This window comes from Canis aureus, chromosome 11, assembly GCF_053574225.1.
Source record: "Canis aureus isolate CA01 chromosome 11, VMU_Caureus_v.1.0, whole genome shotgun sequence".
In the NCBI taxonomy this organism is placed as follows: Eukaryota; Metazoa; Chordata; class Mammalia; order Carnivora; family Canidae; genus Canis; species Canis aureus.
Genome location: NC_135621.1, coordinates 62547377 through 62572490, shown reverse-complemented (window position 1 = coordinate 62572490; position 25114 = coordinate 62547377). Strand labels below are relative to the sequence as shown.

Sequence of the window (25114 nt, the reverse complement as noted above, 5' to 3'; positions counted from 1 at the left end):
AGTTTCTGTTGAGGGTCTTTGCATCATATTCATTAGCGGTATTGATTTGTATTTTTCTTTCATGTGTGTGATGATGTTGGCTTTGGTATCAGGTTAATACTGACCTCACAGAATGAGTTGGGAAGTCTTCTCTTTACTTTTTGGAAGAGTTTGTGAAGAATAGGCATTAATTTTTCTTTAAGTATTTGGTAAAATGCAGTGGTAAAGCCATCTTGGCCTAAGTTTTCCTTTCTTGTTAAGTTTTTGATTACTGCTTTAATTTCTCACTTGGTATAAGCCTATTGTCTATTAGATTGTCTATTTCTTCTTGAGTCAGTTTTGGTATTTTGTGTCTTGCTAGGAATTAGTCCAGTTAATCTAATTTGTTGGCATGCAATTGTTTACAGTAGTTCTTTATAATCTTTTTTTTATTTCTATAGGGTCAGTAGTAATGTCTTCTCTTTTATTTATAATTCTGAAACTTTGATCCTCCTCTCTTTTGCTCCTGACAATTTAGCTAAATGTTTGTAAACTTTGTTGATCAAAACACCAGCTTTGGCTTCATCAATTTTGTCATTTTTTTCTAGTCTCAATTTCATTAATTTCAGCTATAATATTTATTATTTCCTTCCTTCTGCCTTCTTTAGATTCAATTTGCCCTTCTTATTTTTCAGTGTCTGAAAGGGGAAAATTATTCATTTGACATACTTCTTCTTTCTTAATATAGACCATTACTGCTATTTATTTCTCTCTCAACACTGCTTTAGCTGCATCCTATAAGTTTTGGTATGTTTTGTCTTCATTTTCATTCATCTAAAAATACTTTCTAATTTCCCTTCTGATTTCTTCTCTACCTTATTGGTCATTTAGCAGAGTGTTGTTTAATTTCCGTATTTTGTGAATTTTACAATTATTTTCCTGTTATTAATCTCTAATTTTATTCCATTGTGGTTCAGGAGCATACTTTATGTTATTTCTGCCCTTATAATTTATTGATATTTGTTTTATTGCCGAGCTTATGGCTTATCCTGGAGAATGTTCTGTGTGCATTTGGAAAGACCATACATTCTGTTGTTTTTAGTTAAGTGTTCTATGGTTATCTTTTAGGTCTAGTTGGTTTACATTGTTGTATAGTCTTATATTCCCTGGTTCATTTTCTGTCTATTTGTTGTTTCCATTAGTGAGTGTGGGGTATTGTAGTCTTCACTTGCTGTTGTGGAACTATTTCTCTTTTTTTTCTGTCAATTTTTGCTTCATGAATTTTGGCACTCATTATTATTTAGTGTATATGTATATAGTTATATTTTTGATGGATTGACTCTTTGTATCACTATAAAATATCTCTATTTCTAGTATTATTTTTTTTGTTTGTTTTAAAATCTATCTTTTTTCTGATATCAGTGTTGTTTCTCGGGGATGCACAGATTTGGATGTGTTCATAGCCACCCAGAATGATAGTGGCATTGGTAGGACTCTCCCTCGCCTTCCCTGACCACATTTAGCTGTTAAATTCCACTAATTGCCCACTGATTATTGCATTTAATAATGCCCTGGGATATAAATTGTTCTACAAACTAATCCTTGCAGGTTTTGGCTGCTTTGAAAGAGTAGTTTCTGAGATCAGGGTTTGATTTTTGTTCTGATCCTTGGAGGGCTCTTCCCAGTTGTATTGTTCCCTGTTCTCTTCTGCAAACTAGTTGGCCTACAGTTTAACCTGTATCTTCAAATCTCCTCCCAATTGCCTTGCACCACAACCTCTCCTGTTCTTAAGAGTGCCTTTAGGCTTGAATTTCTTCATTCTAGCTTGCAAAAGAAGGTAGTTGCCTAGAAAGAGATACAGAGCTATCTGCATCATGGCCTGCTTTTCTCCCCAGTCAAAAGTCTGTGCACCAGGGATCTGAGGGAAGGGAAATGGCAAGTATCTCTTCAAGGTCACCTCTATTCTGGGAATCAACAACTCCATGGGGAGGGAGCAGAGAACTGAGATTCTCTCAGCTTGCTTCTTCTGGTGTGAAACCATGGTCCATGAGCCAGAGAAAGAGTAATTTGGGTAGCAGTGGAGCCTCCATTATACATTGGAGGCTGGGTGCAAAGAATGAGTCCCTCTTTCTCAACTGCTCTAATCTGGGATCTAGCCTCAGCCATAAGACAGTTGGGACTGGATTAAAAATGCTGGCATTCTGCTCCTGCTAGGAAGAAGACCTCTCTCTGCGTCCTGGGTGGAGAGGGAACCTTGTGTTCTCAGTGACACTAATCTGGAGGGGAATCTCCCCCTCACAGAACTGGAGTGGAAGAGAGAGAGAGAGTGATCTTGGTTGAAATACCATATACTCTTATTTTTATTACCAAATTTTCATAGATATTTTTCAATAGTATCTTTATAAGCTCTTTGCCCACTAAGAATTCCAGACACTTTCATTTTTTTAAAAAAATAATTTTCACCAGTTTCACTGGGGAGCTGGCCAACATTTATCTCATACTATCATACTGGAGGTTGATCTCTTAGCCCATTTTAGTATCTTTGTTTTACGAGCTTTATAGATATTTCAGGGTTTGAGTTGCAGAGTATTTAGGAGGCAAAATATATTCTTAATACTAGATGTAGACATACAGACAATTGAGTGCACTGACCTGGTTAATAATCAGTCAGTTCAATCAAAGCAATTTCACTGAATTAGCCTCTTTAAGAAAATAATATTTTCCAAACTAGCCAGGTATCTTGTGACATGTTTTGTAATATATTTAGAAACATTTTAATAATATCTCATTTATCTAGTTACTATTCATCCATAAGTTCTCTTCTCAATACACCTGAGAAATAGGAAACAATCAAAACCAGTCTTAAGCGGCTAAAAGAGATGTGTAAAATTAGTGTACTAAATGTCATAAACAATATGTCAGACACTCACTGCTATTTTGGAAAAAGTTTTACCAAATCTGGTTTCCCAGTTAAAAGGTGAGAGGAACATTAAAAGGAGTAGAGAGGGATCCCTGGGTGGCACAGCAGTTTGGCGCCTGCCTTTGGCCCAGGGCGCGATCCTGGAGACCCAGGATCGAGTCCCACGTCGGGCTCCCGGTGCATGGAGCCTGCTTCTCCCTCTGCCTGTGTCTCTGCCTCTCTCTCTCTCTCTCTCTGTGTGTGTGTGACCATCATAAATAAAGAAAAAAATATTTTAAAAAAAGGAGTAGAAGTACTAGAGAAGGTGCAAGAATAGAAATGATGAGCAAGAGTAGGTTAAAAAATTATATGTTACAAATAAAAAACCAAACAGACTGCTATCTATACATTGAAATTTTCTGAGTACACCACAGAATCAAAAATTAATTAAGACAGCGATTGACTTTATGAGTGATTAAAGAACATTTAGTATACACTAAGGAAATGAGGATACCTTAGAAATATTTCCATCAAAAAGAGTTAAAGTAAGACATGCTAATGTTTAAGGGGGAGCTTCAGTTGTGTAAAACAGTAGAAAGAGGAGCTGATTTTTTTCATGACAGCTGTGACACGAAGTCCTTCTATGTATCATGGAACAGCCATGGTGGACTTATTTTGGAACATACCAGCTAGTCTATTTGACAGACACTAGATGAATATTTGTACAATTAATTAATGAATCAGGTAATTAATTAATTTTAAAACTATTAATCTACTAAAATATTTGGAGTTTATCAGAATTGACTTTATGATAAACTTTGATATATACAAAGGGTACAGTACATGATGATTGCATATGCCACAGAGCTTCCTGTGCAAGCCATACATCTCAGCCATCACTAAATATCATCACTTGAAGCTTTCATGCTTTCAAAAGTTTTTGAGTGAATACTTTCACTTCTCTTTCCCTTTTGCTTCTTTACGTCAATTGTGAACACACTGGGTTTTCTTTTTGAGGATTTGTTTTTCTTTCCTTTTTTCTTTCTTTTTTCTTTTTTTCATACCAAAGAAAGGCTTATCATGTATTGTAACAGAGAATAGCTGAGGTTTGTGGCAACAACACATGCCAGCCACTGAAGATGCAACTGGCTCTAAAACAAATCTCATTTGAGTTTGAGATTTTTGAGCAAGAAAGTAGAATGAAACCTGGCTTCAAACATTAGAAACCCAAAAATGTGGAAAAAGGAAGATAGCATTCAGAGAGAAGAAAAAAGTAGAGACCAAACCAATGGTCCAAACAAGTATCCCACTCTCATTGGGTCAGGCAGGGAGGCAGCGCTATGCTAGAAACAGTCCAGGAAGTAAAGGAGAGTGTAGGGAGGCTGGAGAAAGAACCTGGAGTGATTTCTTGAGGAATGGCAGTCTGGGTCAAACCCGGTTTCATATGTGCATATGGCTATATTCAGCCTTAGTGCTCACATGGAGGCTAGGGCAAGAATAAATATGCAGACTGACACATGCTACCTTTAATGTTTAAAAGTCATAAATCAAGTTAATGAACTGTTAAATAACATGTATTCGGTCTTCCTACCTTTAGATGTATACCTTCACAATGATCCCTAAGCTCAGATATGATCCTAGAATTCTTGGATTCCTGGGAGTTCCACGGAAAATGATGGTGTAGAGAGGGCCAGCCCACAACTCATGGCCCTAACCAGCCCCCTTTTCTTTCTTACCCTTACTTTATCCTGCACTATTAGAAGCCCTAGTGTACGTGTGGAAGCATCTCAATGCATACAGCTCATCCCCATCCACACTCCATACCAACAGCACCCCTTGGCCATCCCTCAGGCCTGGAGGCACACACCAGGCAGTTGGGGAACTCAGAATCCTGATACCTGGACCATTTTCTAAAAGGGTTGTTACCTTAGCCTCACAAACTCTTCCCGCTGTGGGGAGAAGTATGAGCTGAGAGAGCTAGAGCAAGAACTTCTAAAGCCCAGGGTAAGGCAGGGGCCCTCTCTCCCATAGCTAAGGGTAGTTAATACTGGCTATAATTGTTCTTCTAGATCTTATAGAAATCCTTAATTCTCCCTATCTTTTGAAGTGCTTTACTACTATTCACCTAGGTTGGACACCTCAGCCCTGCCCAAATTAAAAAAAGAACAATTAGGATAGTTGTAACAAAATGGTAAATATTTTTCCCTTTATTCCTTAAACTTGGTCCTGGGAGAATTACTAGGATTCATAGAAAACTTTAATTTCTCTTGGTTTTCTATGTATCAGCTTTCCAAACATCTTACTAATTTTTATTTTTTATTTTATTATCTTATTGTTTTATTATCTTATTTATTTTATTATCTTATCTTTTTAATGGGCTACACCAATTGATTATTTATAGAAAGCTCTTTGAAGGTAGAGCTATCTTACCTTTTTTTTTTTAGAGCCTTGCACAATAGATGCTCACTAAACATTTGTTGAATACTGTAGCACCTATGAGCCAGAGATCAACAACAAAAAGGTAAAGTTTGCTAAAAAACACAACAAAACTGTGAGCACGGATGCACTTCCATATTTCCTTGTTTTTGTGGCAAGAGAGTAGCTATTTAGAATAATTGAAATATTCAATTATTTATTGCCTGTGAATTTCATTTTTTTGGAAGAAATCATGATTGGTGCAGTGAGAGTAGTTTGGAACAGATAACAGGGGGAAGAGCGCTGGTCATCACAAACATAAAGCCATACACAGAGGGGCCATTCCACAATTAGAACACACTCTTCTGTAGAGGTAAACCAAGGCAGACTGGGTTGTCAGTTAGCCTGGGCATCTGCTTTATAGAGGAGTGAAAATGAAGGAGATCAGTTCTTCCTTGGGCAAGAAGGGAAATAAGATATCATTCTGAGTGTCAGCTCTCTTGCAGCTTAATTACTGAGTACTTTCTATGTTTCTAACACAAGAGTTATGCTTTACACAATAAGTATTGTTGTTCAGAAAAAAACAGAGCCAGTGTAGACCCCAGTTGGCATGAGCTGATTTATGAAGAAAATTTAATCTGGGCCTTAGAAGTTAAATAAAATTTAATGAGGTAGCAGAGAGATACAGGACTAGTCCAAGTGAAGCAGGCTGTGTTATGTGAAAATGAGGTCTGAGGGAGTATTTCAAGTGTAGGAGAGAGGTAGTAGACCAGTCTGCAGAGGATATTCTATATGAGAGGTGTCCGGGTGGCTCAGTTGGTTAAGCATATGCCTTGGGGCTCAGGTCATGATCCTGGAGTCCTGGGATTGAGCCCAGCGTCAGGCTCCCTGCTCAGTGAGAAGTTCTGCTTCTCTCCCCAACTCCTGCAAGCGCTGGCTCTCTCTTGTTCTCTCTCTCTCTCTCTCTCTCAATCCCTGTCTGTCTCAAATAAATAAATAAAATATTTTGAAAAAAAGAAACTGCATATGGATGGAAGGTATTGGAATCATGTCATGGAAGTTTGTGGTTTAAACTGTTCAACTTTAACATTTTTAATACCCTGACAAATCTGGATGCTTATTTTTATTTAATGATTAAACACTTGCAACGTATTAATTTTCTAAGCTTTTATCAAATACTAAGTCATTTATACCTAATAACAACCCCATAAGGACTTCCATAATTACCTTTTTGCTAACGAGGGAACTGAAATACAGTAAGAATCAGCCTTACACATCACAACATGCTGCTTTGCAAACTAGGACGTGGTCTGGATGTGGTCCTTGCATTTTTCTTTGCCTGCTGGTTTGTACCTGAAATCCTTCCACTTGTAGCTCAATCTTTTAGGTTGTAAGTGCTCCTGTAGGGCATTGTAAATTCTAGTAGGTAGAGTTAGTAGCACTCTAAGTTCTTAAGTGTCACGGGTCAGGACAGAAGAAGGCAGAGGTCAGCATTGAAAGGGTGTTCAGGGATTGAGGGGTGCTGTTTAGGAAGGAAGGTTGAGAATGACAGGTCTAGAGTGGCACAGATTAGCCCACCTCATATCTGTGCCAGGCGCTGACCAGGGTATGGAAAACCAGAAATGACTGTAGGCTTTCAAATACAGAGGGGCTGAGTGAAAGAGGCAGTTTAGGAAAATCAGCCAACTTGTGCATTTCCTGAAGGGACAAGGCTTTAGTATAATAGGCTTAAATCAGCCAAGATTAAGGCAACATTCTACATGAGAATCAGGCAAAGGTCACTGAAAACCTTAAAGGAAGTGAGTTACTAATATAGGGGTTAAAACTAACTTAAACTGGGTCTACACCTAGAGAAACAATACTGAATCAATACATCTTGAGCCAGAGTATGTATTTACTTCTCCTAGATGGTCTGATCCTACTGTCTTCACAACTATGTAAATAGACGGAATTATAAATAGATGGAATTAAAATTTTACTCCTCAGAGGAACTCTACAGTTCTCTCTAGTCTGACTATTCAGGTAACTCTGTAGCTTTCAAACTTGCTAAAAAAAAAAACAAAAAACAAAAAAACAAAAAAACTTCCTTAACTAGCTTAGAGCAGCACTTGATTCTAATACAATATTATTAAACATTCAGTAAATTCATGGGATTATTTAAAATGCTTCATTTCATTTGGAAAGCCAAGGTTTTTTTCAGCCTGTTTTCAATTAGTCTTTATCTCTCCCCCCTTTCTGTCCTCCTCTGTGCCTTGTTGTCCACCAAAGCCTCTTTTATAAATCTTAAATTTTGAAAATTCCATCTTTGTTGGTCTTAGGTCACGCCTTTCCACACGACCTAGCAGCCTCGAATGAAGGGAAAACTTGGCTTTTATGTTTCTCAAGAACTTTCTAGATCTTAGATAGTGCTCCTGGCATTAGCCTATGTGGAAGATTATTTTTAAAAATCATAGATAAAACTTCTTATTCGATGTAGGTTTCTTGCTTGACTTCATAGCTGCAAAAGCCTATTCTAAAATGAACTCCTGAATGTTCACTTTCTCTACTCTTTATCTCAAGAAACATCAATACTACACAAAGGTCCACTGGTGCATGTACATAAGGCTCTGTGTCTCCTCACATATGCTCCAATATAATGATTACAGCAGAGTCTCTGTTTCTGATGAGACTGTGAACTTGCCCCTAATTTGGATAAAGAATTACTCCTGTAGAAGAAAGGCTGTACACCACTTTCTGTCTGCCCAATTCCCTCAAGTTTGCACCCCCTCCCACCCCTGCCCAATGCCACCTGGACTGAAGGATGGGAGTAGAAAAACAGGACTAGCCTAGAAGCCTTCACTCCCTGTACATAAGCTGTCTAAAGTCTATGGATGGAGTAACCTGTTAAATTTCTCTCTGCGGCACTGAGAGCTTCTTAACAAAAAAGGTTAGTTGACTGCAGAACATGCTTCCCCAGGAATTCTGCAGAGGGAGACCGAGCTAATAATTGCCAGGGCATCTTTGTGCAGATGGTTATATGCACAAAGTGTTTTTGCTGGAATCCTATTTTTAAATTGGTTAAAAATCAATTGGCTCACCGTTACATCAGGACTGAAAGTTACCAGAAATTTGGTTGAAAAGAAATTTCCATTTTGAAGTTGAAAGTGTACATATCCTAAACAGAGTTAATTGGTTTAAATGCTCACATTTGGAATAAACACAAAATAATGTCTAAAATTTAGCTGTGGTTTCTAGAAGTCATCCAACTGACAGCAAAGTTACCTCCTGAGCTAGGGACAATTTGCCATGTTTCATACACTAAATTATTATAGTTGTAGATGTTAAAACTACCTAAAGAACATCATTCTACCCCATGATGCCAAAAGTTTTCCTTTAACAGATACCTGTGTCTTGTATATAATTAGTTGTGTCTTCAAAAAAAATAAATACCTTTACGTTTTTTTTTTTAAGTTTACATTTTGAATGCCAGCTTTTGGGGACAAAGTTTTGAAAGACTCTTTATTTCATTTAAATTTTCAATGGTATAGTTTAGTTTTGAAATATAGCTGATCTCCTTATGGCACTCTCAAAGTTAAACATTACTCTCTTTGTGGGACCCCTAAAACGTGAATCTTTATTTAATTTTCTAGAACAATAATAATTCTAAGAGGTATTGTATCTAATGACCAAAATAGGGGTCCCACATTACAATTAAACTTGTGCCTTTCCTCTCTAAAGCAACTCAAAGCCTGTAACATACTCATGTATACTATGACTCTTCAAAAGAGAAAGACTTTTCCCAAAATCCTTTTATGGCAGGACATTTTGAAGGACCACTATCCCAGCAAACATACTTTGGCATATGTTGACTTCATGACTTCAAGAAGTGTTTTCTTCTTCATAAGATGAAAAGTGGTGCATGAGAAAATGCATCAGGGGAAGACAGGCAGGATGTCAGAGAAATGCATTAGAAAGGGCTCATGAAGAGTTGGGGTAACTAACTCCACTTGTTTTAGATTGTGTGTGTCCCAAACCAGTTCTGAAGTTGGGCCAATAGAGCTATCCATGAAGGATGTATCTCATCATCAGAGCTCAGGAGAACCAGAACTATGGATATTCTTCACAGAGGCCCTTTTTGATTTGTAGTAGAGGAAGCAATGGGATGTGCGCCAGACTCCATTTCCTTGCACTCATAAGCCATTTTCCCTAAGGCCTGCAAGAGTAGCTCATGAATAGCTGGGAGCCAAATTTGGCCCATTTAAAATATTATTGCATTGTCCACCGTAATGATAGTAATAACCTTGTAACGAGTGTGCATAGAGCTAGCCCCAGTACAAAACCCAGAACCAGCCACACTCCTTGACTCTGCATAGTGAATACCGAAGAGACCTTCCATTCCCCATCGGGGGGCAGTCACTGCGGAAAAAGTAGGTGATCACTTTCTTTCTGACATTCTGGCCTCTGGCCATGAATATTGAGAGCTGTTATTCTCTGAGGCTGCCCATTTCCTTCTCCAGAAGGCTTTAATGCTTACAGTAAGTATGCTACCTTGTAACCCATATGACCTGAAATAATGTCAACTGTCCATTCCATAAAGTATTCCTCAAAGAAGGTCAGATTCAATACCTAATATCGATGTAAGAGCTTCAGCTAATTCCGTGGGATGTAGAGATCCATCTACAGATTTCTTTCTCCATAAGTAGAGAGATTTGCCTTCCATCATCTAAACTCTGGCGCCTGCAGTCACCCTTTCACAGCTATTTTCTTCCATTTTGAACCTTTCATTTTTTAAAATTGGCAAGCAGACAATTTATTGATCACCTTCATTTTACAAGAGGGATTTAGAATGGTTTTTAAGAAATTAAACTCCAGCATAAGATAATATCTTACAATATTTTTTAAAGTAAATTTGGAGAGAATGGAAATGAAAGAAGGATGGGAAAGGAGGAGTTGGAGAGAGACATAAAACAATACAAGGAGAAAGAAAGCGAGAGGATGGTTGACTTCAGAGCAAGAGAAGCTAATCTGAAGCTGGTGTCTTGCAAATGATGCTGTTCTTTGATATGATAGCTTTTAAAATAATTATGTCAGGTAATAAGAGATGTGGAACAGCTATGAACAAGTTAATTGGCTCTATTTGAATTTCACAGGCAGGATTACCATGCCAAGTATCTTGTGATGCTGTGTCACCAGGAACACCACTCTACGGTAGTGGTGATCCTTTATTGAATCACCAAGTGATGCCAGAAAAGAGTTGAACCATTATAGTAAAGGTTAACCAAACCATTTCATTCGTCTTTGGTCTTTGTGTTTGGGTTGTTTTGTTGTGTTTTCTGTTTTCTGTTTTTGTTTTGTGTTTTGTGTGTGTGTGTGTGTGTGTGTGTTTTATTTCAAGTTGTTGGTATTGGGTTGCAGAATTGAAGAAGCTACTGAAAAGAGATGTGACAGATATAAAATCAATCACTTAGACAATTTCTTATGTCTCCAATTTTGCTTCAGGATTCCATGTTTGTTTAGAAAAGCTGAGCACATAGAGGCGAAAATCAGGAATTGGGATATTTGCAAAGTGACTGTTTTCAAGTGCATAGTGCATGAAAACCCTGAGCTCCCAGAACCTTCTCATCACTTGGGCCCATTAGAAAAAGGTACACACCAGATTCCAGCTTTTGAGTAGTGTGCCAAAGGCCTAGATCTTAAGGTCATCTTAAAATTGCTAGTAGTCCTGAAAATGACGTGATTTCACAAATTTAAATGTGTGATGTTCATTCCTAATCTTTGCTGGATGATTCAGCAGTGTTGGCTGTCAATCATTTACCCTGGTTGATTGAGTTCATCCCAGCCTGCTTTGTGAAGGAAGGACATTTGGGTTACAAATGAGAGATAGACTGAGTCATCCTGCAGAGGCACTGTGTAATATGCAGATTTCCTCCTTCATTCATTGCCTTGCTGATCCATAGCATTATTTCAGCTGGGAGCTGCAGGATGTGACCAGTTAGCCAATGGAAATCTGCTCTCTGGACTTCCTGGTGGTACGTTACTGAAGTCCGGCCTGATAATAGGGTGTCCCTCAGTGTAACAACATGGCACACCCAAAACGAAGGAGAAGCTTCTAAAGTAATGCACAGCTTCCACTTGCCCCAAACACTTTATTTATTCAGAAGTTTCAGCAATGCCTCAAACAGAAAAAAAGATGGACTGAATGTATACAAATCAAAAGATTTTTCTGAGGACAGATTTTTCACCTTTTTCCCCTAGAAAGAATAGTATGAAGCTAACTTCCAGCATTTTTTTTTTTTTTTTTTCAACATGGCATGCTAACTTCCCGGTGCTTTCGTGGATCTTGTTTGTCCTCCTGGATGCTTTAGGAAGTTACCTCTTTCAGTTCACCTAGAGTTGATCTCATTAATAAAAGAGTGACTTTACAGAAAAGAGTTTCTAAAATTATACTCTAACTCAGAACTGCAAGAGTTGGCTTTTTCAGCCTGAAGATAAATTTCTTAAGCATTAAGCTTACTTTATCAAGCATTACACCTGACATTCTCTCATAAATTTTGCATATATTTTAACTTATTTTAATATTGTGTGGGCTTGGTTTATAATATTCTCACACAGTTCCTAAAGTGGAGTCCTCTCAATCATATATTAGTTGTAGGAATGCTTAACCCTTCCAAAATATCACTCAACTTAAAATAACATCAGCTAAGTTTTCTTTGGAGTGTGTTTACTTTTTTGCTTATTTTTCATGCACTTCATGTATCTGACTTTTATGAGAGCGCAGATATATTTTGACAAGGTCACTCTTGGAAGCACTTTTTCAACATACCTTCTGTGTCATATTCCTAGGTGTAATCTACATCATGATCTGGCGGGACAGATTGGTTTCAGAGGGCTTCAGAAGAGTAGAGTGCATTGCTTATAAGGATAACATATGTTCAAGTTGGGGTAGGACTGTCACAGATGTCACTTTGTGACAAAACAAAGAGCAACGTGATAGGAAAGAACAGTCTTCAAATATCTATGTTTCCAAGGGGCCCACCTTGACTTAGCTCACAATGCAGGTGTTAGCCATACCACTAAATCTGCATGAGTATCTGGCTCAACTGTTATGACTCCATTGGCAGATCAATCAACTCATATAAATGACCAATTCAGTGAGAAAGCATGGGCTTGAGTGTCAGACTGAATTGGCTAGCCTCTTCAATCCAAATGGCTGGCTTGCTTCACTCAGCATAATACCTTCCAGTTCCATCCATGTTGAAGCAAATAGTGAATTAAGTCAATCGGAAAAGGACAAACATTATATGGTCTCATTCCTTTGGGGAATATAAAAAATAATGAAAGGGAATAAAGGGGAAAGGAGAGATAACGAGTGGGAAATATCAGTGAGGGAGACAGAACATAAGAGACACCTAACTCTGGGAAACGAACAAGGGGTGGTAGAAAGGGAGGTGGACTGGGGGTTGGGGTGACTGGGTGACGGGAACTGAGGGGGGCACTTGACAAGATAAGCACTGGGTGATATGCTATATGTTGGCAAATCAAACTCCAATAAAAAATATATACAAAACAAAACAAAACAAAAAACAAATGGCTGGTTTGTTCAGAAAGACAAAAAGTAGAAATTAAGATATTTGTGTCCGGATTCTGTATAAAGAATATATAACAGGACATCCAGTGAATTGATATAGTCAGTTTGGTGCTTGTTGGTTAACAGAACTCAAGAGAATTAAGGAATAATAAGGGCATACTGAGAAGATTGCCTCACAAACGATTAATGCCAAAGAGTTCAAAATCTGTGTCCCGTAAGCATGTAACCTTATTCAAAACAATGTTCATACTAACACTACTGAGCACTAAGTATGTGTGGGATATGGTTCTTAGGGCTTTACATTTATTATTTCATTTAATTTTCACAACAACATATGAGATAGGGTCAGGTTAGTACAAAAAAAATGTAAGCAATACCAAAGAATTTAGTAGTCAAGATACGCGACATTGTGATGAAGTATTTTAAAAAATAAAAATTCATGCAAAAAAAATTGGGATGGACAAAATATCAAAATTTTAAATAAAGACAGGCTATTGTTTATTGTTTTGTGACCTTGCATTATTGTGCAACGGGAACAGTAATTTCCAATCAGCCTGAGGTTCTGGCCATGGGGCCGATGTGTCCTCTTCCTGTGTGGGCTTATGAGGGTTGACAATGATGAGCTGACAGATTGGACAATGTGAAACTTTAAGTATCATCATGCTTTTTGGATTGTAGAACTTCTATTAACTTTTTCTTTTTCCACTTGGTTAAAATAGGGGAGGATACTTTATAATGTGTACAGGGGCACACAGTTTTTTTTTTTTTTGTTTTAAGCTCGATATGACTTATCATAGCATTGGATATAGATGGTTTCATCATCTTCTTTTTAAAATGAAGACTGGGGTTCCAGAAAGATTAATAAAGTTATCCAAGTTGAGAAGTGGGGGAGCCCAGTTTTGAACCCAAGGAGTCTAGGGCTCGAATTTACTCCTAATCACCGTGCTGTCTTAGAAACCACAACATTTAGCTAACTAGAAAATCCACATATCCAGCACCCTTTACTCTGTGGGCACTCCAATTATTAATATAGTCCTGCTCAACCACATCCTCAACATTTAAAAATCTTAACCCATATCATCCTAAGAAAGAAATCAGACCCTTTATAAATAGTATCTTACATACCTACCAATATCACTGTGAGGTAGGTGTTAATACTGTGTCTGAGAGTACTACCATTAAATAAATATTTCAATAAACAGGCTTTCATTCATGGGGACCGTGAATAATCCGTCTATGAGAATGAAAAAGAGGATTTGGAAGGACTAATATCTCCCCACATTTTGCTGTAGAATGCGCTTGCCTGGATCAGACACAGGTCTCTTCCCAAGGTGTGCTCCCAAGGACCCAAACATGAAGCTATCATATTGAAACAGTACTTTATTTTAAAGGCTGACAAAAGCACGTATTTGGACCTGCAGATCTCCTTGGATCTGCTGTTAGACTCCTGTTTATTTTGCTTCTATAAAATAAGGACCTCAAGACCCCAGAAAAAGTGGTATTCTTTGAATACTGATATATGTAAGAATTTCTTTTACTTTGTCTTAGGGAGTGGGCAGATTTTGAACAAAAGAAGAATATAATGTTGATAAAATATACAGTGATGGTAAGGAGGAGGACTATTCCATTGTACCTCTGAGAATATTTGAAGATGGTTCGTGGTGGCAAGGAAGAGCATCATGCCATCAGCTCAGAGCACTCCACCTATGCCTCCTGAAACAAACCACTAAGAGACGAAATTAGGCATTTGTCTTCTCTTGTTTTCTCTGTTTTTATTTTGCTGATTTGTGTTTAAAATGCAGGTTTATTCTCTTTATAGCTACTGTCGCTAGTTGATTGATTCATATATTCATTCACACATTCAACAAAATTCTTTGTGACCTTACCACTCGCTTTAGTAGGTGGTGCTGAAGAGACAAAGATGACAATACATGGTTTCTTCTCATAGGAAGCTTATAATCTAGTTGGGAAACAGATATGCCAACAAGTATTTGTAATGACAACCACGTATGTGTGCACAAAATCCAACAGGGACATGTCACACCCTGAGAGTCAGCTGGGAACAATAGGGAAGGCTTCCAGAAGGGGAATACACGGAGACTCTGGTTTTAAAGAATAAAGGGAAGTTTTAGGAAGGTCTTTCTAGGCTAATGCAGAAACACAAAGGCCAAAGAGGAGATGGTGTGTTTCAGTCATTTGGTCTTACTGGACCATCAGGATGTGACAGGGAAAGATCTAGAAAGGAATGGCCAAGCAAGACAGAAATGAGACCCTGAGAGAGAAGTAGAGGTACCATTCAAAGGAATTTAGCTTTTTTCCTGAAGGAAGTGTGCCACGTTTAAAGTTTTGCCGAGAAAGTGATATCATCACATCTAAATGGTGAAAGACCACTCAGATGTCACATAGAGCATAAATTAGACGAATATATGGGAGCATTCACGTTCTAAGCATTTAAATATTTTTTTTTTATTTTTTTCCAAGAGATCCATCTTCTTCCTTAAACTAACTCTTTCTAATTAATGAATATGGATTTGGGTATTTCAAAATTGATACATTTGTTATGATTTGATATATTAAAACACATGCTTGCAGGCCATGTCTCTGATAATCTTACAAGCATTTACAGTTTCTAATCCTTTTTTTTTTTTTTCCCTTGGCAGCTCAGTTCTGTAGAATAAAGTTTATTTTGGGACTTTGGAGGTATAAAGAAAAAAAAATAGGATCATGCTGCCAAAAGGCCCACCATGTGCATTTGTGGCCACAGAGAACGAAATGTGTGCTTGTTGCTGGAAATATGAATATCTTCTAGGGTGTTCTTTTTTTAAATTAATTAATTTATTTATTCGTGAGAGACAGAGAGAGAGAGAGAGAGAGAGGCAGAGAGACAGGCAGAGGGGGAAGCAGGCTCCCCCCATAGGGAGCCCCATGCGGGACTAGATCCCAGAACTCCGGGGTCACACCCTGAGCCAAAGGTAGACGTCCAACCACTGAGCCACCCAGGCATCCCGGGTGTTCCTGATTCCATTAGGACCTTGCACCATCTTCAGTATCTTTAAAGACAAAACAAGCTTACTTTTAGGTGGAAGCTCTCAGTGGGCAGTAAATAACCCTTGATCTTCCTCCAACCAGAGATGTGTTCTGTTTGCTGACTACCTGAGTCATCTCGTGGCACTTCGGCATTGTCCTGGTGACTTGCAACATACCCTGTACAGGTTCAAAGGGCAATTTCTTCTGCTTACCTTATAGGAGAGGTCAGGTGAAATAGCACAGCAAGGACAGTTTGTTTCTCCTCTGGTCATTACAGAGATTTACAGGAAAGAGAAGCCTTTCCTCCCTTTTCAGAGCGGCGCTCTTCCAGGTGTGTGTGCTGGAATAAAATCCTAGTGCAAAGCCCATCTTACAATGCCCAAGCCCGGAAGAATTTGGCATCAATGAGACATGGAGGTAGGTGACATGAGATACTGCATTTATTCCATCGTTGGTGAGGACAAAACCGGGCCACTGTTGTCACGGGTGAAAAGTGTTTTCAAAAAGTCTGCTCTGGTGCTTGTTAGATAAGGGGCCTCCTTAGTCTGAATAACCTGAACAAGGTCTATACGCATCACTGAAATGGACTCGTGTTTACCGTGGGTCCTTGCTCCCCAGGATTAGGGGTGCAAGGGCGGTGTGAGCGACATCAAGCGAGGAAACCTCAAACAACCTGCGGGGAAAGTGCTAGGAGGCTGCTTAGAAGAAAACAGATTTTCTGAATCTCCTCCAACTTGCGGCGGCGGGTAGCAAGCTCTCTCCTGCAGTGAGAAGAGACCCCAAACTGCTGTCACAACCTGCTAGAGAACTTCCTTCGGCTGAGGGAACTTTCTGAAACTAACTAAAAATGGTTCAAGTGTATTACATAAACCAGAGTTCTGTTGCCATCCTCTCTTGGAAAAGATGCTTTGGGGAAAAAAAAAAAAATCCCAGAATCAACTGATGGTCCTTAGTGTGGAGTTTTTAAAACACACTAATGTACCACAATCACGAGGAAGCCTTTAGGGAAGTTGGGATTCATACCCACTCAGTGCATGTTTTTACTGCACGGGGATCCTCTCTTGAATGCTCTCACTCGGGGACAATTCAGCCCATGCCTGTGCTCCTAGGGACTGAGCCATTTTCAAGTCCCTTTATGATCTATGCAGAAATTATCTGTACTTCCAAACCATCAAATGTAGTGCGTGGGTGCAATGGCTGCTTTCCAGTGAGCTGAATAGCTCTCATGACTTGGCATACAGTCTCTCCCTGGGCCCTTCAGTAATGGCATTTCACTTAATACAATATGCCCCTAACTGAGTTTTAGTGATTTCAAATGAATTTAGTCTCCTTATCAATATCCTCTATTTGGTGGTGTGCTTGCTCTTCAGCGTTCTGTGCCAATAAATCCAGCACAAGTGCTGCCTCCTTCCCTCTCAATTGTCTGGTCTCTGTCCTATGAAAGCAAACACCAGGCAGCAGAAAAGGAGGCTCTCAAAAACCTCGTTTGTATCATAAATGTAAATATCAATAAATTCAGAAGGTTGACAAGGGCGTGCTCTCAATAGATTTGGCCGTGTTGTTGGCTGTTTTACAAGGGCGATGCTGGAATACAAGGAAGCCCACGGAGCTTGCTTGCACTCTTAAAAGGACGTGTCAAAATTTGAATCCAGAGAAACTGTTGGCCTGTTCAAAAACCGAACTCACTGAGTCCCCTTGCAGGGCAAGGCAGCGCAGTCCTAGAAGGAAAGGAAGGAGGCCTTGCCAGGGCTGTGGATTCTCCATGGCCTGCACAAAGAAATCAGAATTAATTTGCGATTGATTAAGAAATGTTTTAGTATTTTTTTTTTAACTGGAATTCTCCAAGGAAGCTTTTTTTTTTTTTTTTTCTTTTTATGCTGTATTTTTTTGCTATTAATACATTGGTCTGCTCTGGTTGGGTTTCAGCGTGCCTTCCTTGCTTCTTTTTTTAATTAAACTTTTCATTTTAAGATGACTGTAGATTCACGTGCAGCTGTAAGAAAAGACCTAATGAGATCACGTGTACTCGTTACTCAGTTTACTCCAAAAGTAATGTCTGGTGAAACTACAGTGGAACACGATAACCAGGATAGCGGAGTATGATAACCAGGATATTGACACTGATCCAGGCAAGATACAGAGATTTCCATCAACACAAGGATTCTTCATCTTGCAGCTTTAGAGCTACACCCACTTATTTCCTGTCCCCACCCTGCCTTAGAGCCCGGAAATCACAAATTTTTTTCTCTGATTCTGTTATTTCAGGAATGCTGTGTATACGGAATCATGGGATCGGGGTTTTTTTATTCAGCATAATTCTCTGGAGATTTATTCAGGTAGGTACCAATTGTTTATATTTATTGCTAACTAATATTCATGGTACAGATACACCACAGTTTAACCATTACCCGATGAAGGACATCGAGGTTGTGTCCAGTTTGGAAGTATTCCAATAATTCTACAATGCACATTTCTGTACGATTTTCTGTGTAATGGAAGTTTTCACTTTCCTGGGATATCTGTCCAGCAGTGTAATTACAGATAGGTCATATGGTAGCTGCAGTTTAATTTTGTAAGAAAATGCTGAACTATTTTTCATGGCAGCTGTACCATTGCACATTCTCACCAGCAGTGTATGAGTGGTACAGTTTCTCCACATTCTCTCCAACATTTGATGTTGTCACTATTTTTTTATTTTAGCTACTTTGATAATTATACAGCAATATCTCATTGTGGTATAATTTGCATTTTCCTAGTGGCTAATGATGTTGAACATCTTTTCATGTGTTCATTTGCCATCTGTATATTCTCCTCGTCAGTTTTGCCCGTTTTCTGATAGAATTTTTTTGATGTTGAGTTTTGAGACTCTCTTAAATATTCTAATCATTGGACCTTTATCAGATGATTTGCAAATATTCTTTCCCAGTGTATAGCTTGTCTTTTTATCCTTTTGATTGGGTATTTTACAGACTAAAAGGTTTTGTTTTTTGCAGAGCCTAACAAATTAATTTTTGCTTATATGGATAGTGATTTTGCTGTCCAGTAAAAAAAAATGTACTTATTCATAGATCTTGAAGATTTTCTGCTGTATTTTTCCTAAAATTTTATAATTTTACATATAATTCTATGACCTATTTTCAGTTATTTTTTATATAAGGTATGAGATATAAGCTCATTTTATTAATTTAATTTTTTTGCCAGTTGGACTTTTTAAAAATTTTAGTATAGTTAACATACAGTGTTATAATAGTTTCAAGTTACAACAGTTCTATACTTTACTCAGTGCTCATCATGATAAGTGTGTGTACTCTTTAATTTCCATTGTCTAGTTCACCCATCCCTCTACTCCCTCAAACCATCATTTTTTTCTATATAGTTAAGAGCCTGTTCCTTGGTTTGTCTTTTGCTTTTTTCCCTTTGTTCATTTGTTTTGTTTCTTAAATTCCATATAAGTGAAATCGTATGGTATTTGTCTATCTCATTTCACTTAGCATGATACCCTTTAGATTCACCCATTTTGTTGCAAATGGCAATATTACATTCTTTTTTATGGCTGAGTGCATATATATGTATACACACACACACACACACACACACACACACACGTACCACATTTACTTTATCCATTCACCTGTCAGTGGATACTTGGTCTACTTGCATAATTTGGCTATTGTAAATAATGCTACAGAAACATAGAGGTGCATATATCTTTTTGAGTTAGTGTTTTCATTTTCATTGAATACTAAATACCCAATAGTGGAATTACTGAATCATATGTATTTCTATTTTCTATTTTTTTGAGGAATCTCCGTACTATTTTCGGCAATGCCTATACCAGTGCATTCCCACCAATAGTACATGAGCATTTCTTTCTCTCCACACTCACCTGTTGTTTCTGGTGTTGTTGATTTTAGCCATTCTGATTGGTATGAAGTGACAACTCACTGTGGTTTTGATTTGCATTTCCCTGATGATGAGTGGTGTTGAACATCTTTTCATGTGTCTGTTGGCCATCTGTATGTCTTCTTTGGAGAAATGCCTGTTCATGTCTTCTGCCCATTTTTAATTGGATTATTTATCTCTTGGTGTTGAGTTGCATAAGTTCTCTATATAGTTTGGATATTAACCCTTTATTGGATATTGATTTGCAAATACCTTCTCTCATTCAGTACTTTGTCTTTTAGCTTTGTTAATTGTTTCCTTGGCTGTGCAAAAGCTTTTTATTTTGATGTAGTCCCAATAGTTTATTTTTTCTTTTGTTTCCCTTGCCTCAAAGAGACATATCTAGAAAAACATTGCTATGGCCAACGTCAGAGAAGTTACTGTCTGTGCTTTTTGTTTTGTTTTGTTTTGTTTTGTTTTAGGTTTCACATTTTGGTCCTTAATCCACTTGAGTTTATTTTTGTGTATGGTGTAAGAAAAGTGGTTCAGTTTCATTCTTTTGCATATAGCTGTCCAGTTTTCCTATCTCTATTTATTGAAGAGACTATCTTTTTCCCATTACATACTCTTAACTCCTTTGTCTAAGATTAACTGACCATATTAAGTGTTGCTTGAGTTCTGGACTCTATTCTGTTTCATTGATCTATGTGTCTATTTTTATGCCACTACCATACCGTTTTGATTATTATAGCTTTGTAGTATGAAGGCTCATCTTTTTACAATGATCGTCTAATTTCCCCAGAACCATTTGTTGAAAGGTTCACTTGTATCTACTGAATGCTTTGAACCTTTATCAAAAATCAGTTGAGACCTCCAGTTTCATTTGAAGAGCTTAGAAGTCACTGCTCCATACTAACAAAGCTGAACAAACTCAAAATATTTAACTCTTCTTAGATCCATCATATAAGTGAGGTTGTAGGACAAACTGATACCCCCCGAATTGGAAACAGATATGTGGGTAGATACAGAGAGTCACACTTTCCAGAACAGAAACTCATGAGCAGAAACTTCTGCAGGAACTGATGTCAGTGTAGGAACACCTAAGCTGTAATTGGCAAATTGCTGGAAGCTCAGTGTAGACAACTCTGAAAGTTAAAAACTCCAGGTTGACCCAGTCATGGAAGTTGGGGGGCAGGATAGAAACACATTTGTGAGTTTTACCTCCAAGAGCTCTACTAGGTTCTCACAGAAAATATTGGAGAAGAATCCCCCAAAGCTTCCAGAAAGGGAAGGGGAAAGGGAAACACTTTGAAATATACCAGAGCATTCCCTTCTCTTTAATAAAACCTGACCTCAGGAGAAATTATTTTACCAGATAGTACTAGGGTTTTATCTGAGTCTTCCTGACCAGGGAAAAACCCATCCTAGCTCTCTGTGGCTTTCTACATGAAGTAAAGAAAATACCAAATCCAGCTCCAGTTAGCCGTCCTATATAAGAAATGAAAAAAAATGGAAAGCACCTGTGAAATTCACAGGCTCCAGGGGCACAGGCTCACCAACAGACTGATACCTAATTATAGGACTATAGAATACTTCTCCTAATGCCTTACCACTAAATTACTAAAGGCTTATTCACTGCATTTCCTTCCAGTGCATCATATCCACCTTCCAATAAAAAATTACAAGTCTATACAAATGTCAAAAAACACCATGTAAAAGTACTGAACAAGAATCAGAACAAGAAGTGGCAGAAATGGAAAAACCGTTGGAATTATCAGACTTGGAAATTTAAAAAAACTATAATTAGTATGTTAAGGATTTTAATGGAAAGTGTAGAAAACATGCAAGAACATATGAATCACATCAACAGAATTAGGAATTCTAAGAAAGAATCAAAAAGAAATGCTGTAGATAAAAAAGTACTGTAACAGAAATGAAAAACACCTTTGATAGGCTCATTATCAGTCTGGACATGGTTAAGAAAAAAATCTGAGCTTGAAGATATGACAATAGGAAATTGTAGATTGTGGTGGAGAACCCAGCTTCCCTTTCCCCCCACAAAGATCAATGATTGAACAGAGCATTCTATGCATGAATAAAAACAGTTCTGGGAAACCTCTGGAGTCCACTTAAGAAGTTTTAGCATTACCATGGAACAAAAAAACAGAATAATTGCAGAATTCATTAATACTACAATATGGTGATGTAACTACTTAATTCTAGTGTAAAAGTTAAAGGACAAAAATATTAAAAATAGCTATAGCTTCAAAAATTTGTTAATGAATACACAATATAACAATATAAATATAAAAGAGGGAATAAAAGGACAAAGTTTTTATACATCATTGAAGTTAAATTGTTATCAGTATGTGTATATATATATATATATATAAACTCATAGTATATATACTATACATATATATACTGATGCCATATATATATGATATTTTATGTAAACCTTACAAGGCAAAGAACAAATTTAAACAATCTACACAATTTTACACAAAGCAGAAATCTTCAACAGATACACAAAAGGTAAAGAGACAGGAATCAAAGCACATCACTATGGAAAATAATCATTTTACAAAGGAAGGCAGCAATGGGGCACGAGGGTTAAGCATCTGACTCTCTTGATCTCAGCTTAGGTCTTGCTTTCAAGGTCATGAGTTTAAGCCCTGTGTTGGACTCCACGCTGGGCATGGAGCCTACTTAAAAAACAAAACAAACAAACAAACAAACAAAAACACAGGAATGCAGCAAGAAAGAAAGAAAAGAAAAATATAACTACAAAACAGAAAACAATAAAATGGCATTAGTAAATCCTTACCTATCAATAATAATGCTAAATGTTAATAGAATGAATCCTCCAATCAAAACGCATAAAGTGGCTGAATAGCTTTAAAAAAAAAAAGACCCAACTATATGCTGCCTAGAAGAGACTCACTTTAGCTTTCAAAACACACATAGGCTTAAAGTGAAGAGATGACAAAAAAAAAAAAAAAGAAAAAAGAAAAAGAAAATACTCTATGCAAGTAGAAAACAAAAGAGAGCAGAAGTAGCCATGTCTATATCAAACAAAATGAATTTGAAGCCAATAATGGTTAACAGGAGACAAAGATGGCCATTATATAAGTGGGTCAATTCATTAAGAATATACAATAATCAGAAATATATATGCACTCAACATTGGAGAATCTCAATATATAAGCACACACTATCCAATTTGACGGGAGAAATAGACAATACCGTACGAGTAAGGGGTATCAGTACCCCACTTCCAACAGATAGATCCAGACAGAAAACCAGCAAGGCGATGTTTGATTCGAACCATACTTTAGACCAAATGTAACTAACAGGCACATATACTCCATCCAACAGAATAAACATTCTTTTCAAGCACACTCAGGCGTTCTCAAGGTTGTTGATACCGGGGGAGGTTGTGCATGTGTGGAGACGGGGGGTATATGGGAACTCCGTACTTTCCACTCAGCTTTTCTGTGAATGTAAAACTGCTCTAGGAAGTAGTTTACTAATTTAAAAAGTAATTAAAGCCTGAAAGATCATTTGAGTATATTTCTGTGGGTCTATTTCTTATTGATGAGGTCCATTGATCTATGTGTCTATCGTCTGCCAATACCATAGATCTTGATTACTGTAGTAGCTATATAATACATCTGGAAATCAGATAGAATAATTTCTTCTTCAATATTCTTTTTTTTTTTTTTTCAAAATTGTTTTAGCTTTTCTAGTTGTGCAAGTTTCTTCTGGCCTCTCTGGTTTCTGATGGTAAATCCTATCATCTGAATATTTTTTTCCTACGTGGTTAAGGTGCCATTTCTCTCTTGCTGCTTTCAAGATTTTTCCTTTGTGTTTAGTTTTTAAAAGTTTCACTAGCATGTGTATTGGTGTGAATGCCTTTGGGTTATCCCATGAGGGTTTTATGTATACCTTTTTGAATCTGTAGGTCTATATATTTTGCCAAATTTACAAAATCTGCAGCCATTATTATTTTTTTTTTTTTTTTTTTTTGCCATTATTTTTTTGAGAAGTTTTTAGCCTCATTCTTCTCCTCTTCTTCTGGAACTCTGATGACATGAATATAAGATATTTGTGATAGCCCTATAGGTCCCTTAGGTTCTGTTCATTTTTAAATTTCAGTTTACTTTCTCTCTGTTCACATTGGGTCATTGTATTCCATTATCTTTCAGTTAATCATTCCTTCTCCTGTTCCTTCCACTTTGTCTTGAGTCCATATTGAGTTTTTAAATTTGTTATATTTTTTCATTTTAAAATTTTTATCTGGTTCTTCTTTTTTGAAAAACCTCTCTGTTTCTTTACTGTGTCTTTATTTCTTCATTATTTCATGTCTGTTTATAATTGCTCATTTAAGCATTTTTATGATGATTGCATTTAAATCTTTGCCAAATAATTTGAAATCTCTTGTCACCTCTGTGTTAGCATCTATTTATTGTCTTTTCATTCAGTTTGATGTCTCTGTTTCTTAACAGAGTAAGTGGTTTTCATTGAGTCTTTGGCATTTTAGTTATTATATCCTGAGAGTCTGCATTTTATTTTAATAAATATTCCTTATTTATTTAATAAATAAATATTCTTTTTGCTGACTTCCTCTAGCGCTGCTCCAGCAGCATAGGAATGTCACCTCATTATAGCCAGGTTTCTATAGAAATACAGGTTTCCTACTCACCTTTTTTTGACACCCAAGGTGAGTAGTACTCCTTATTACTGCTGGGTGTGAGTAAGAGTTCTGGCTTTCCATGGGCCTCCACTTTCCTGAGGGATGGGCTGAGTTCTCCTTAACTGCCTCCAGCTGTCTCCACTGACACAGAGTGGGTAGTGGGAAGAGGATCATAATTGCTGGATGAAAGTCATAGCATTCTCCTGTCTTGGCTCTGACACTTCTCCATTGAGGAACTGAAGAGTGGTCTGAATTCTCCTTACCTCAAGTGGATGTCAAATTCTAGGCCATATGGTCTTTACTGATACCGGTGTTGGAAGAAAGGAGCTTGCCCCTACCCCACAGGGATCAAAGTCTGAGCTCCCAGCATGGTTATTGCTGGCCTAGGTAAGGGGAAGCCATCATTTATTCTGTCTTCTTCTCTACGAGTCTTATGTTTATTTTTTATATGTTGTCTAGGGCTTTAACTATTGTTAATAGGAAGAATAGGGGAAAACATGGCTACTTCCGTGAAGCTGAAGCCCTCCTGCCCCATGCTGCTTTAGTATCTTCCCAAAATCTATAGTTAAGCATGACTTCCCACAATTATAAATTAAAGCCCATTTCAAAAGGAGTGCATCTCCCACTCAGCATTTTACATAATACCTAAATCTTCCAAACATTGAGTTCA

At 37.6% G+C, this 25114-nt stretch overlaps 2 long non-coding RNA genes across 21 annotated transcripts in view; one reads left to right on the top strand and one right to left on the bottom strand.

Annotated features, from left to right (window-relative positions):
* LOC144324201 (uncharacterized) overlaps positions 1 to 12209 on the bottom strand; it is a 31875-nt gene extending 19666 nt beyond the window's left edge. For all 4 annotated transcript variants that reach the window (XR_013389696.1, XR_013389694.1, XR_013389695.1 and 1 more), the window contains exon 1: positions 12075 to 12209. This is a non-coding gene — a long non-coding RNA (uncharacterized LOC144324201). The remainder of the gene's footprint in view (positions 1 to 12074) is intronic.
* The window catches only part of LOC144324204 (uncharacterized), a 285014-nt gene that overhangs the window by 140485 nt on the left and 119415 nt on the right, over positions 1 to 25114 (top strand). For all 17 annotated transcript variants that reach the window (XR_013389727.1, XR_013389726.1, XR_013389723.1 and 14 more), the window contains one exon: positions 18132 to 18202. This is a non-coding gene — a long non-coding RNA (uncharacterized LOC144324204). The remainder of the gene's footprint in view (positions 1 to 18131; positions 18203 to 25114) is intronic.